We start from the raw sequence: 14,918 nt of genomic DNA on the forward strand, positions 1-14,918 counted from the left end.
AGCTGGGCAAGCGAGCTCCTGTAAGGCATATTGGGCCAATTCAGGCCAGGTGTCCAGTTTAGCGGCCCAATAGTCAAAGGGGAATGACCTGTGTGGGAGAACATCGATATGGGAGGAAAAGTAGTTTGTAACCATAGTTGACAACTGCTGTCTCCTGTCACTTTCCATCGATGCAGTATTACCAGTTGTGTGAGCGGTATTTGAAAAATCAGTCCACAACATTGTCATGAAACCCCTGTCTCCAACGCCACTTCTGCTGTGTGCACCACGAACACCTCTGCCAAGCTGCCCCCGGCCCGTACGGCTCGTGTGAGAACCATCACCGCTGCTGTGTGCTGGGAATGCCTCAAGCAACCGATTTACCAGAGTTGCTTGTTTATTAGCCAATATTAGGTCAAGGTTCTCCTGTGGCATGATGTTTTGTAATTTGCCTTTATAGCGTGGATCCAGGATGCTGGCCAACCAGTAGTCGTCATCGTTCATCATTTTGGCAATGCGGGGGTCCCTTTTTAGGATCCGCAAGGCATAATCTGACATGTGGGCCAATGTTCCCGGTGTCAATGATGCACTGCGAGTGCTGGGTGGAGGAGCACTTTCTGGCAAATCCACATCCCTCAAGTCACGCACAAACCCTGTACCAGACCTTGCCACGCCAACATTTTCACTTGCCCCACGAGATGCATCCTCCTCCCCTAAGTAATCATCCCCATCATCCTCCTCCTCCTCCTCCTCTTCTTCCTCCACTTCGTCCAGGAGAGGTCCCTGAGCAGACAATGGCTGAATGTCATCAAGGATTCCCTCCTCCTCTTCCTCCTCATCAACATTGGCTGCAGACGCCTGCTCCTTAAGGTGCGTCAAAGTTTGCATGAGCAGACGCATAAGTGGGATGCTCATGCTTAGGATGGCGTCGTCTGCGCTTACCAGCCGTGTGCATTCCTCAAAACACTGAAGGACTTTACAAAGGTCTTTCAGCTTCGACCACTGCACGCCTGTCAACTCCATGTCTGCTCTCAAAGTGCCTGGCCGTGTATCCTCCCACAAATGCATTATGGCCTGCCTCTGCTCGCACAGCCGCTCCACCATGTGCAGGGTGGAGTTCCACCTTGTTGCAATGTCGATAATGAGGCGGTGGTTGGGAAGGTGGAGCAATCGCTGCAGCTTCTGCATACGAACGGAGTGTACAGGCGACCGGCGGATGTGCGCGCACAGTCTTCGCACCTTCTGGAGCAGGGCTGTTAACTCCGGATAATTTTTGAGGAAGCGCTGCACCACCAGGTTCAATGTGTGAGCCAAGCAAGGTATGTGGCTGAGTTTTGAAAGGGCTATGGCTGCCACAAAATTACGGCCGTTATCACTAACTACCTTGCCTGCCTCAAGATGTACACTGCCCAGCCATGACTCAGTTTGTCGCTTCAAGTACTCGGCCAGCACCTCGGCGGTGTGTCTGTCGCCCAAACACATCATCTGCAACACAGCCTGCTGACGCTTTCCACTAGCTGCTCGATAGGGGGACACATCGTGTGCAACAGTGGCAGCTGCAGATGGAGTGCTCGTACGACTGCGCTCTGTGGACGAGCTTTCGCTTCTGGAGGAGGAGGAGGAGGGTCGAACGCCTACAGCCAACTGTTTCCTATACCGTGGGCTAGGCAGCACTGTCCCACCACCGCTGTCCCCTGTGGACCCTGCATCCACCACATTAACCCAGTGCGCAGTGATGGACACGTAACGGCCCTGGCCATGCCGACTGGACCATGCATCAGTTGTGAGGTGCACCTTTCCGCTCACTGACTGCTTGAGTGCATGGACAATGCGGTCTTTCACATGATGGTGGAGGGCTGCGATGGCTTTGCGAGAGAAGAAGTGGCGACTGGGTAGGTCATAGTGTGGTACTGCATAGGCCATGAGTTCGCGGAAAGCTGTGCTTTCCACCAACCGAAAGGGCATCATCTCAAACGAGATTAGTTTGGCAATGTGGGCGTTCAAACCCAGTGTACGCGGATGAGAGACTGAGTACTTTCTTGACCTACTCATAGTGTCTGGGAGGGTGAGCTGGACTTGAGAGCTGCATATGGTGGAAGTAGCGGTGGACAGGGCGGACTGAGAGAGGGTTGATGATGGTGATGGAGTTGGTGTTCTTTCTGATGGCCTAGAATCAGTCTTTCGTTGATATAACAGTGGGATTCCCTGACTGCTGTGGCCTTGCAATGACACCTCAACATTTGCTGCTGTGCTAACCGGTGGGCTTACAGTGGGGGAAACAATGTAGCGTTGCTGACTACCTTCGTTGTGATCAGTTGCACATGTGGCACTTGAGGTTTGGTGTTGTGTCCACGCTTGCAAGTGCATGCTGGTTAAATGTCTAAGCATGCAACTGGTATTCAAATTTTTCAGATTTTTCCCTCGGCTAAAGGTCTTTGCGCACTTCTTACAGATAACCTTGGCCTGATCATGAGGATTTTGTTCAAAAAAGTGCCACACTGCACTCTTCCTACTTTGGCAGACATTTTGCGGCCTAGCACGCTGTGATCTTTTGACCCTCTGGACAAGCTGTCCAGCAACTCTTTTGATGTTTGGAACCTGTCTTTGGAGTGCTCCGGGCCTGCCAGATAACAGCTGTTGCGATGTCGATGTCTGCTGTGGATGCTCCTCATCTGAGCTTTTGGAAGCAGCACCCTCTTCCCCCAATGGATGCCAATCTGGGTCAACAACTGGGTCATCCATCACCTCCTCTTCTATGTCATGTGCACCTTTCTCTGTGTCACCGTGTATGGTGGTATAGTGTGCGGGAAGGGGCACCTGAGTCTCATCAGGGTCAAAATCTGGCTCTGTACACTGCGAGGACAATGTAGTGCTCTGAGTGAATGTACCAGCAGAATCATCCATCAGCGGCTGTGCATCAGTGCACTCCATGTCAGATTCATCTTGGCCTGGGTAATTCACCATTTGACTTGATAATCCAGGCATGGTATGTGAAAACAGCTCCATGGAGTAATCAGTAGTATGGCCTGCGTCATCCTTCAATCTTGGTTGGGGTGAAGGACACAAGGAAAGGTGTGGTTCATGAACATGAGCCTCCACTGACGACTCAGTGCTTTTACTTTTTACAACTGAAGAAGAGGAGGCGATAGAGCTGGAGGCTGAGTCAGCAATGTAAGACAAAACTTTTTCCTGATGCTCTGCCTTTTAAAGCGGTTTGCCAACTCCTAGAAAACTAAGCGTTCGAGGCCTTATGTAGCCAGACGATGACGCAGGGTCAGCACCTCCTGCATTCGGTCCTATTTTGCTCTTGCCACTACCATCAGATCCACCACCAACACCATCATTACCAGCTGCCAACCCCCGCCCAATTCCACGGCCTCTTCCACCAGCCTTCCTCATTTTTGGTAGAAATGTAGACAAAATCCAACAAACTATATAGTAATGTAAAACAAGGTACAAGGTGTCTATAGGACAGGGGAGATTTAGAATTTCTGCACACACTTGTGGACAGTGGACACTTTTGGATTGTGTGAGGCCCACTGATATCTGAGCGCTATGTGACACGCTCGATGGCACAGCTGCCTGTGACCAAAGTGACGAGAGGATAATGGAGATTTTGAATCTCTGCGTACACTTTTGGACACTGGACACTTGTAGATTGTGTGAGGCCCACTGATATCTGAGCGCTATGTGACACGCTCGATGGCACAGCTGCCTGTGACCAAAGTGACGAGAGGATAATGGAAATTTTGAATCTCTGCGTACACTTTTGGACACTGGACACTTGTAGATTGTGTGAGGCCCACTGATATCTGAGCGCTATGTGACACGCTCGATGGCACAGCTGCCTGTGACCAAAGTGACGAGAGGATAATGGAGATTTTGAATCTCTGCGTACACTTTTGGACACTGGACACTTGTGGATTGTGTGAGGCCCACTGATATCTGAGCACTATGTGACACGCTCGATGGCACAGCTGCCTGTGACCAAAGTGACGAGAGGATAATGGAGATTTTGAATCTCTGCGTACACTTTTGGACACTGGACACTTGTGGATTGTGTGAGGCCCACTGATATCTGAGCGCTATGTGACACGCTCGATGGCACAGCTGTGACAAAAGTGACTAGAGGATAAGGGAGATTGGATTGCTTTTAAAAAAGCAGTTTGCGGAGCAGTGGGTAAACAGCAATGCCAGCGTGTCAGGAAGCCTTAGAAGGCAGCCCAACAACCAACACCACTGATACACCACAATATAGCCTCCCCTTGCACTGCACACACAGTGACTTGTGTGTTGTGCAGGCCAAATCGCTAGCAGCAGAAGCAGTTCTTTTGTCTTCTTCCCTGCCTAACGCTCTCCCTACAGAATCAGCAGCAACCTCTCCCTATACTAAGATCGGCAGAAGTAAGATGGCGGTCGGCGTGCACGCCCTTTTATACCCCCTGTGACGCCCACCAAAGCAAGCCAATCACTTGCATGCCCTTCTGAAAGATGGTGGTGACCCGTGCCTAGGTCATCACGTTGCCCACAGTGTCCGTGGATCCTGATTGGCTGAAAAAGAGCGCAAAACAAACTTTTGAAACGCGACTTTGGCGCGTAAGTCGCCGACCTCGTGGCCGACCTCATCCTAGGGTCGGGTTTCGTTTCATGAAACCCGACTTTGCCAAAAGTCGGCGACTTTTGAATTTTTTCGACCCGTTTCGCTCAACTCTAGTGACCACGCTCATCCCAGAGCTCAGTGCTAGAACTGGACACCAGAGTCTGTGGCTGCAGAGCACTACAGTCTCATCAGCTAAATCCGGAGGACAGATTGCAGGTCTTCTGGCCCCTATCACACACCTGAAGGCACAGCAGCAGGATAGAGCCCGGAGATGCCACGAGGAGCGACTCCTGTGAAAAGCTCAAGCTGCCTGTCACGCGAGTAACGTTTTCTAAAAGACAGTGAGAGGAACAGAGGACTGAGCTGAGCTTTAGGCAGCAAGGACCTCAAATAGAGCAGCGCAGTAAGGAGGCCTCCAAGCCACCTGGCTGAGTGGATCCTAAGTTGCTTCGGGCTGCCTGGACCTTCATTGACACCTGTAACCAGTGCTCCCATCGGCACCTCTATAAATTTAGTAAAGGTAAAGGAAATACAACCCTGATGTGTCCTCAGATTTGTTTGCTATACCATCTGCCCTGCACTACAACCACCATCATCTCATCACTTACACATACAATTTCCCTGGGGCCTAGCTCTACCTGTGGAGAGCTGTAACAACTCTCCTGCATCACCATCAGCCCCATCGGACTCTGAAGCCGGGTCGGCTAACACCTTATTTGCCGAATACCACAGGTAGCATCATGAACTAATTTCCTTTTAAATCATCCACTATAAACTTTATTGAACATTTTCATTGGATGCCCAGGGCCACGGACCAGGTCACCGCTATCGTGACACTTCCCCTTTAAGAACTGCCTGGTACCGAGTTCCCCACGGCCCTGGTGGGCGCTCCATAAGCTCAGTTCTGGACTGATATCTCTGTAGTAAGCTGGGTTCTGGTCTGATATCACTGTAGCAAGCTCGGTTCTGCTCCCTTATCTCTGTAGTAAGCTCGGTTCTTCCCCCATATCTCTATAGTAAGCTTGGTTCTGCTCCCATATCTCGGTAATAAGCTCGGGTCTGCTTCCATATGTCTGTAGTAAGCTCGGTTCTGCTCCCATATCTCTGCAGTAAGTCGGTTCTGCTCCCATAGCTCTGTAGTAAGCTCGGCTCTGCTCCCATAGCTCTGTAGTAAGCTTGTTTCTGCTCCCACAGATCCTTAGTAAGGTTTGTTATGTTCCCATATCACTCTAGTAAGCTTGGTTCTGCTCCCATATCTCTCTAGTAAGCTCGGTTCTGCTTCCATATCTCTGTAGTAAGCTCAGTTCTGCTTCCATAGCTCTTTTGTAAACTTGGTTCTGTTCTCATAGCTCTGTAGTAATCTCGGTTCTGCTTCCATAGCTCTGTTGCAAGCTTGGTTCTGCACCCTTATTTTTGTAGTAAGCTTGATTCTGCTCCCATAGAGCTGTAGTAAGCTTGGTGCTGTTCCCATATCACTCTAGTAAGCTCGGTTCTGCTCCCATATCTCTCTAGTAAGCTCTGTTCTGCGCCCATAGCTCTGTAGTAAGCTCAGTCCCACTCCTATATCTCTGTAGTAAGCTCGGTTCTGCTCCCATAGCTCTGTAGTAAGTTCGGTACTGCTCCCATAGCTCTGTAGTAAGCTCGGTTCTGCTCCCATATCCCTCTATTAAGCTTGATCCTGCTCCCATAGCTCTGTAATAAGCTCAGTTCTGCTCCTGTGGCGCCCCTGAGGCTCAGTCGCCACAGAGGTACTGCACCTTCTCCTTAGGTGTGGTGCCCCACCATCCAGGTAAGTTGGAGGCTCTTGACCACGCTCCAACACTCGCACCCCACACAATAGAGTAGTTCACCACAACCACATTGCGGCTCTTTGCTTAGAGAGAGGCAGAGCACCTTTGGTGGTTCCCTGCTTGGAACACTAGACGTGCTGGGAAGTGGGTGGAGTTCAGAATATATATATGAGTGGGATGGTTTAGAATGACAAATCAGTCTGACAGGAGGTCAGTGAGGAAGGAAGCCACTCGAGAGGAGTGGGGATCCCTGGAAGAAGGGATGGAAGAAGAAGTGCTGCAGCTGCCTCAGTGACCTGAGCCAGCTGGCACGGGAAAGGAAAGGAAAGGAAAGAAGGAGAAGGACGTTGACCTGAAGCCTGAGCTTCCATAGAAGGGAAAGGACAAGCACGGAATGTAGGAGTAAAAGGGAACACAGAGGACGTGGGTTAGAGGAAGAATCCTGCCTAGAAGTTCTAAGTGCAAGGCCGGGGCCAGGTCCCCGAGGTTGTACGAACGCTAATGGTTCTGCAGCAGACACTGGTGGAGTAGTGGCCTGTAAATGCACTACTCCCATCTACGACTTGAGGGCACAACAGCAATAAGGATAGAGAGCCGGGACTTAGGAGTAGAGAGTCCCCGAAGCAGGCTACAGCTGTGTGCCATGCAAGTAGAGTTCTTGGGAACATCTGTCAGGAGGAACTCCAGTGTAACAGGGTAGTGGAGATCTTCACAATTAAAGGTGCTATAGAGGAGACGTTCAGGAAAGGCACATAAGTTGGCAGAGTGTGGAAGGGAGCTTTCCATCTTGCCTGGAGGTTGACCGAGTCCCTGACCCGGAGAACACGGCACAGAAGCGGGCACTACAGACTGTGAGTAAAGCTTTGGAACTACATGCCCTGGTGTCCTCTATTCCTTCCTGCGTCCATCTGCCTGACACTGCTACATCCCCTGCGCCAGACACTACATCACCTAAGTGTCTCCACATCTATACTGCTCTGGGACAACAGCGCTGCCTGTGGAGGGCTATACCATCATTGCTGCACCACACCATCTGTCCTGGAGGATCTGCATGTAGCGTCGGCTTAACGCCTCCCTTGCCGAACACCACAGGTGGCGTCACAAACTATTCATCTAACTACATTTCATTATTCACAACTTCTAATTTCTTGGGCGCCCAGGGCCACGGTCCGGGTTACCGCTGCTGTGACACGTCCCACTGACACCGGCCCGGTACCGAGTACCCCACAGCCCTGGGAGGGCAACCCAACTTGGCGTCACCAACAGGATGACGAGACCCGATGCCATCGGGTTCTGTGCGGCCGGGATTTGTTGGACTTAAATCTTGTGACAATGTGCAGAAGACCCAGTTTGATAGACTGTGAAATGAACATTAAAAATGGCCGTTGGCGTGGAGAAGAAGGGGGTGAAGAGATGGGAGGTCCTAGGAAAAGACCGCGAAGAGTCTTGGGCCTCCCCTGCCTGAATTACTATGTAACAGCAACATGGCCCCCCCCTGAGGGGTTCGTATACTGGCTTGGTATGGAGGAGCTGGAAGAAGACACTGCACCAAGAAGGAGGGGCAGAAGCCAGTGGCAAGAAAGGGGCCGAGAGAGGAGGGAGAAGAACGCCAGAACGCCATGATGAAAAGAGAAGAGAAGACAGAAAAACGGGGGGAGGAGAAGTCACTCACCCCCAGGCCGCCCCTGCGAAGGCTGCGACCGCTGATACATCCTCTGCAGCGGCTGCCACCACCTTACAACCGATATTGCCATTCAGTGAGTCCCGTCCAGAGGAGATATATGAGGGCTCTGGAGCAGAACGGAGGGCATTGACCGCGTCTCCGTCTGGGCCGGGCGCTGTTGCACCAGCCTCCACCGATGACCCTGGCCGAGGCCGACCTTGCCCCTGCCCGGATTCAACTGCGGCTCATCCCATCATCAACTCTGAGAGTTGCGGCTGCCACTGTCCACTACCCGGTGCCGGGACCGGAACCTCGCCTGGAGGCACAAGGTACGATCACCGCCCCCGACCTGACCTTAGTCTTGGGAACGGAACCCACAGATAGGAATGGCCCAATTGACCTCCGCCGGCAGCCTCAGGCTGCAGTGCTGCCAGCCGAGGTCCCGATGGACACCAAAGAGTCTGACCCCGAGGAACCAGTGACAACGCCGGCTGAGTCTCCAACGGCAGCAGAAGAGCCATCGGAGGTGGCGGATATGCCGTCCCCGCAGGCAGTAGACATTTCTATGGCCCTTTCAATTACCCCGACCAGTCCCTATCTCTCCCTGTAGGAGGCAGAGTATATGCGACTATCAAGTAACTAGCAGGATGAAGACACCCAAAGTATTTCATCTGGCAGCAGTACCCCAGCAACAGCTTCCAGAACCCCAGGAGGGGACCAGCACTAAAATTTGCACTAACTCCGTGACCCAGGAGGGTTTATTTGCACCGTTGTGCCTCTTGTTTTATTTTTGACCATCATGGTTAGCTTTTGCTTTCCCAGTGTTGCCCTGTGTTGTTGGCAGCCTTCATATTGAACTAGCGATCATGAACTTGGAGTGATCCAAAAACTTTTATTTGTAAATAGTTGCACCTCTTTAGGTGCCCTCTCTTGGTTTTACATATGGACACATTGCGAAGATTAAGTCTACCTCATTGGAGCATGACTCCAATCAAAGGGCACTGCAAGAGATCCCGGCTGGGAGCGGTGTCCAGCACTTACAAGAATTATTGTTGAAAGTTTTAACGTGAAGTATTTCATAATGTGTCTTATGATAGCTTTTATATAGAATTAGGAATGTTTTGATACAGAGATGAGAGATTTGAATAAAGAATTGAAAAAGTATATGATGAACCAGGCATCACGGTTGTCACTTGAGAGAAGGTAGAAAATGTGCACTAGAGAGAGAAAAGAAATGTGTACTAGAGATGGAAAGATGAAGAATACTGAAGTGATAGTGAGTAACAGATAATAGCACTTTGAATTAAGTATGGTATGGAAAAATTGCACTTTTTGACTTAGAATTTTAGGTAGTTAATCAATAACTGTTTGCAACGTTCAAGAGCGAGTGCCTCTCATATTGGAAAGTTTAGTATAAGAAAAGTTTATTCAGCATTGCAAAAATTTGTATGTTCCTGTGCTGTCAACTTTGCTTACCTTGAAGCCCGCGGATGTGCTGTGTTTAACGGGGGGGGTATGTGGTGCCCCTGAAGCTCAGTCGCCACAGAGGTACTGCACCTTCTACTAAGGACCATCCAGGTAAGTTGGAGGCTCCTGACCACACTCCAACACTCGCACCCCACACAATAGAGTAGTTCAGCACAACCACATTGCGGCTCTTTGCTTAGAGAGAGGCAGAGCACCTTTGGTGGTTTCCTGCTTGGAACACTAGACGTGCTGGGAGGTGGGTGTAGTTCAGAATATATATATGAGTGGGATGGTTTAGGATGACAAGTCAGTCTGACAGGAGGTCAGTGAGGAAGGAAGCCACTCGGGAGGAGTGGGGATCCCTGGAAGAAGGGATGGAAGAAGTGCTGCAGCTGCCTCAGTGACCTGAGCCAGCTGGCACGGGAAAGGAAAGAAAAGAAGGAGAAGGACGTTGACCTGAAGCCTGAGCTTCCATAGAAGGGAAAGGACAAGCACGGAATGTAGGAGTAAAAGGGAACACAGAGGACGTGGGTTAGAGGAAGAACCCTGCCTAGAAGTTCTAAGCGAAAGGCCGGCTCCCGGTCCCCGAGGTTGTACGAACGCTAATGGTTCTGCAGCAGACACCAGTGGAGTAGTGGGCTGTAAATGCACTACTCCCATCTAAAACTTGAGGGTGTGGCGCCCCTGAGGCTTCTGTCGCCATAGAGGTACTGCACCTTCTCCTAAGGTGTAGTGCCCCACCATCCAGGTAAGGTGGGAACGCCTGACCACGCTCCACACCTGCATTCCACACACAGGATAGTTCAGTGGGGCCACCTAACAGCTTCAGGCTGGGGGTTAGCAGAGCACCCCTCATGGAACCCTGCTTCGTAACACGAGATGTGCTGGGAGGCGGGTGGAGTGAGATGATATAAAAGAGTGGGAAGAGTGAGAGTTATGGAGGAGTTGGTTGGTTAGTTGGAGAGAGAAGAGAGAAGATGGGTGTCTGAAGGACATGCTGCAGCAGGTCCCAGTGATCTGGGCTGCTGGCACGAGAAAGACAGAAAAAGAGAATGATAACATTGATAACCTAACCTTCCATAAGAGAGATAGAACAGATCGGAATGAAGGAGAATAGAAGGACGGTGGGAAGCAGGTTGAAGAAAGATAGAGAACCCTTCCAGTCCAGAGAGCACAAAGGCCGGGTTCGGTCCCCAAGGTTGATTGGATCTTTATGTCTGGCAACAGACACCGGAGGAGTAGTGATCCGCTAACGCCTTGCTCCCATCATAGACTTGGGACACAACAGCAACTGAATAGAGAGCCGGGACGCAGTGAGGAGTCCCCGAAGCAGGCTACAGCTGTCTGTCATACAAGTAAAGACTAGGAACACCTAGAAAGAGGCATTCCAGGGTAACCAAGTGCTGGAGTGCTTCGCACCTAAAGGCGCATTGGACGAGTCGTTCAGTAAGGTACATGTTGGCGGAGTGTGGAAGGGAGAATCCTATCCTGCCTGGAGGTTGGCTGGAGCCCTGACCTGGAGAACACAGTACGGAGGCAGGCAGTGGAGTGAACTGCAAACAGTGAGTAAAGCTTTGGAACCGCATACTCGGGTGTCCTCCAATTATTCCCGCACCACTACACCTGGGTACCAGCCTCCATACAATTCTGCGCCTCTCCTCATCCATTGCACCTACACTGCCCTGGGACTACAGCTCCACCTGTGGGGAGCTACACCATCTTTGCTGCACCACACCATCAGTCCCGGCGGATCTGCATGCAGCGTTGGCTCAACATCTTACTTGCCAAACACCACGGGTGGCGTCACGAACTATTCTAATAAACTTTAACACCATTAACATCACCGCCATTGATATTGGGCGCCCAGGGCCACGGACCGGGTCACCGCTGCTGTGACACATTCCCACCTTGACACCGGCCCGGTACCGAGTACCCTGCTGCCCTGGGTGTGCGAGGGCGACCCAATTTTGGCGTCACGAACAGGATGACGAGACCCGATGCCATCGGGTTCTGTGTGCCTTGGATTTACAACTTTTGAAAATGTGCAGAAGACCAAATTAAATAGACTGTAAAATGGACATTAGAAATGGCCACTGGTGCGGAGAAGAAGAGCGTGAAGAGATGGGAAGTCCTAAGAAAAGACCGCAAAGAGTCTTGGGCCATCCCTGCCTGAATTACTATGTGACCGATGCATGGCCCACCCCCCCGAGGGGTTCGTATACTGGCTTGGTATGGAGGCGCTGGAAGAAGATGCCGCCCCCAGAAGGAGGGGCAGATGAAGCCTCTGGCGAGCAGAAGGGCGGAGCAAGGAGAATGCCAGAATGCCATCATGAAAGCAAATGAGAAGACAGAAGAACAGGGAGGGGAGAAGTCACTCGCCCCTAGGCCGCCTACGCGGAGGTTGCGACCGCTGACTCATCCTCAGCTGCGTCTGCCACCGCCTCACAACAGATATTGCCATTGGGGGAGCCCCGTCCGGAGGAGATACATGAAGGCTCTGGAACAGAATGGAGGACCGGGACCGTGTCTCTGCCTGGATCGGGCGCGGTGGCACCGGCCTCCACCGTCAACCCCAGCTGAGACCGGCCTGGTCCCGGCACGGATCCAACTGCGGCCTACTCCACCAGTCACTCCGGGAGTTGCGGCTGCTGCCATCTACCACCAGGAACCGGAGCCGGAACCGCGGCTGGAAACGCCAGGTATGATCGCTACCCCCGGTCTGACCCTGGTTTTGGGAGCGGAACCCACAGATAGGAACGGGCCCACTGACCTTCGCCGACGATCCCCGGCTGCAGTGCCTATAGGGGAGATGATCAAGTTGTTCCTGGCTGGCGGCCTCGGGCTGCGGCACCATCTCCTGAACTTCCTATGGAACTGGAGGGACCCATATCCCCGCAGACAGTAGAAATATCCATGGCCCTTTCCCTGGGCCCCACCAGTCCCTATCCCTCTGTATGGGAGATTGAGTATATGCGGCTAGCAAGTAGCCAACGGGACGAAGATACCACCTCTGAGAACAGTTCCAGTTCAGCTACCAGAACCCCAGGAGGGGACCACAATTGAAATAATTTACTAAATCTTGTTACCCAGGAGGGTTTGTTGCACCAGTTGTGCCTTTGCCTTTTTGTTCATCATGTTGCCCAGTTTTGATTGGCAGCGTTGTTTTTGAAATGGAACTGTGGAGATCATAGACACTGATTAATCCAAAAACTTTTATTGTAAATAGTTGCACCTCTTTAGGTGCCCTTTCTTGGTTTTACATATAAAGACACTTTGCGAAGATAAATGTTTTTGCATGGACACTTTTCGAGGAATGATGTCTACCTCAAGGGACACAGCAAGAAAGCCCGGCTGGGAGCAATGTTCAGCACCTTTGTGTCACGCTGCTGCCACCGCAGCCTCCGCCAATACCTTCTCTTCTGCCGCAGTCTGCCCACTCTCTGGCGGCCTCCACACCGCGGTCCCGGCTGCCTCGGCCTTCTCCGCGCTCCTCCTTTCCCCGTCTCTCGTTCCCGGCGCCCGCTCCTGCCCGGTCTCCTGTGTCCCGTCAGGCGCGCGCCCCGGTCCAGCTTCCTGTTCCTCGGCGGGCGCGCGCGCACACTGTGGTCCGCAGCACGCACGCTCTCTACCCCTCCTGAGGCCACACGCTCTCCTCACCTTGCGCTGGGAGGGGTCATGACCCAGAAGTCCCTGCCACGACTCCCTATATCAGGCCGCCTCTTCCTGCTGGCGGTGCCTGATTATCACTTGTGCCCTGCTAAGTGATTCTGGCCCTTGTCTCTGTGTGCACCCCCGTTGCCTCCCTGCCTGTAGCTTACCTGTCTTCTCCACTGTCCTCTCTCCTAGGATCTGGAAGTCTGAGCTCGTGCTCCGGTCTGTCCTGGTCCCCTGGCTGAGTTCTCCAGTTCGAGCCTGCTTCCCTCCGTCTCGCCTGTGTTCCTGACCTGTCCGCCATCTGTATTCCTGTTTCTGGGGAGGTCCACCGCCAGCATCTCTGGCCCCTTGCCAGCTCTCCTGTATTCTCTCTGGGTACCAGCTGCCGTGGTGATAGTTACCCGCGGGGCCTGCCCCAAACACTCCCTGTATAGGGGGTGGTCCACCTGGCCAGCTCGCCCGTGGGAGGTTCGTTGCCACGGTCCAGCGGGTCCACTCCAGGAGATCTACCTAAGTCTCAAATCACAGAATAATCAGGCCATGGATCCCGCTGGTACCCCGACCCAAAAGGAACTTTTGTTCCTCCGAGAAAATCAGGCGAGGATCATGTCATTCCTCAAATCTATGGAGTCCCGTCTTTCCTCTTTGCAAGCCTCCGATCCAGGGACTGCCTCTCAGATCTCCAGCCTCCAGCAGGAGCTTGCCCAGCAGCGCGACACCCAGGCCCACATTCTGAATTACATGGCCTCGGTGGATAAACCCCTACTAGCTCTCCAGACCGCTGCTGCTGCCCCTGTTCAGGCGGCAGTTCATTAGCCAATGCCAGCTGCATTTTGAGTTGACGCCCCTGCAGTATCCTACCGACCGGGCCAAGGTGGCCTTTGTGGTATCCCATTTGGAGGGTGAGACGCTGGCTTGGGTAAATCCCTTGTGGGAACGTGACAACCCGTTAGTCTCCCAGCTTGCAACCTTCTTAGAGACCTTTCGTAGAGTCTTCGATGAGCCCGGTCGCCTGGTCTCAGCCACCGAGTCCTTATTTAACCTCCGCCAGGGTGCTCTCTCTGTGGGGCAGTATGCCATCCAGTTCCGTACAGTGTCCTCCGAGCTTGGATGGAACAACGAGGCCCTAGTGGGGGCTTTTTGGCGCGGCTTGTCAGCTCGAATCAAAGACGAGTTGGCTGGGAGAGACACACCCACGTCTTTGGAGGACCTCATCTCTCTGGCAACGCGAATTGATCTGCGTTTCCAGGAGCGCTCCCGCGAAGCCGCCAGGGAGAGAAGGCCTTCTCGTTTTTCCCCTTCTCCACGCAGTCCTCCTCGCCCACGACCTACCACCGTGGCATCAGCTTTGGAGCCCATGCAAGTGGACTGACTCAGACCAGCGGAGCTGCGTTGCCAGGAGAGACTTACACATGGTCTTTGTCTCTATTGTGGCAGCGCCTCCCATCTTCTGCGTTCCTGTCCAGTGAGGCCGGGAAACGCCTCAGCCTAGGACAGGTAAGAGAGGCCTCCCTAGGTGTCTGTGATACCTCTCTACCCTTGACCCTCTCTGTTTTGTTTGTCCTGGGATCCAAACATTTTTCTGAGATGGCCTATATTGACTCAGGGGCTGCAGGGAACTTCATCCAACTCGAGGCGGTAAAAAGATTGCAGATACCTGTCAGGTCCTTGGAGGTTCCCCAGCAGTTAGCTTCAGTCGACCGTGTTCCCCTGCGCGAGACCGTCACTTTGGTCACCGAAGAGGTGGAGTTACAGATCGGGGTCC

Source organism: Dendrobates tinctorius, unplaced genomic scaffold (genome assembly GCF_039654945.1).
Source record: "Dendrobates tinctorius isolate UK_male_01 unplaced genomic scaffold, ASM3965494v1 ptg000043l, whole genome shotgun sequence".
In the NCBI taxonomy this organism is placed as follows: Eukaryota; Metazoa; Chordata; class Amphibia; order Anura; family Dendrobatidae; genus Dendrobates; species Dendrobates tinctorius.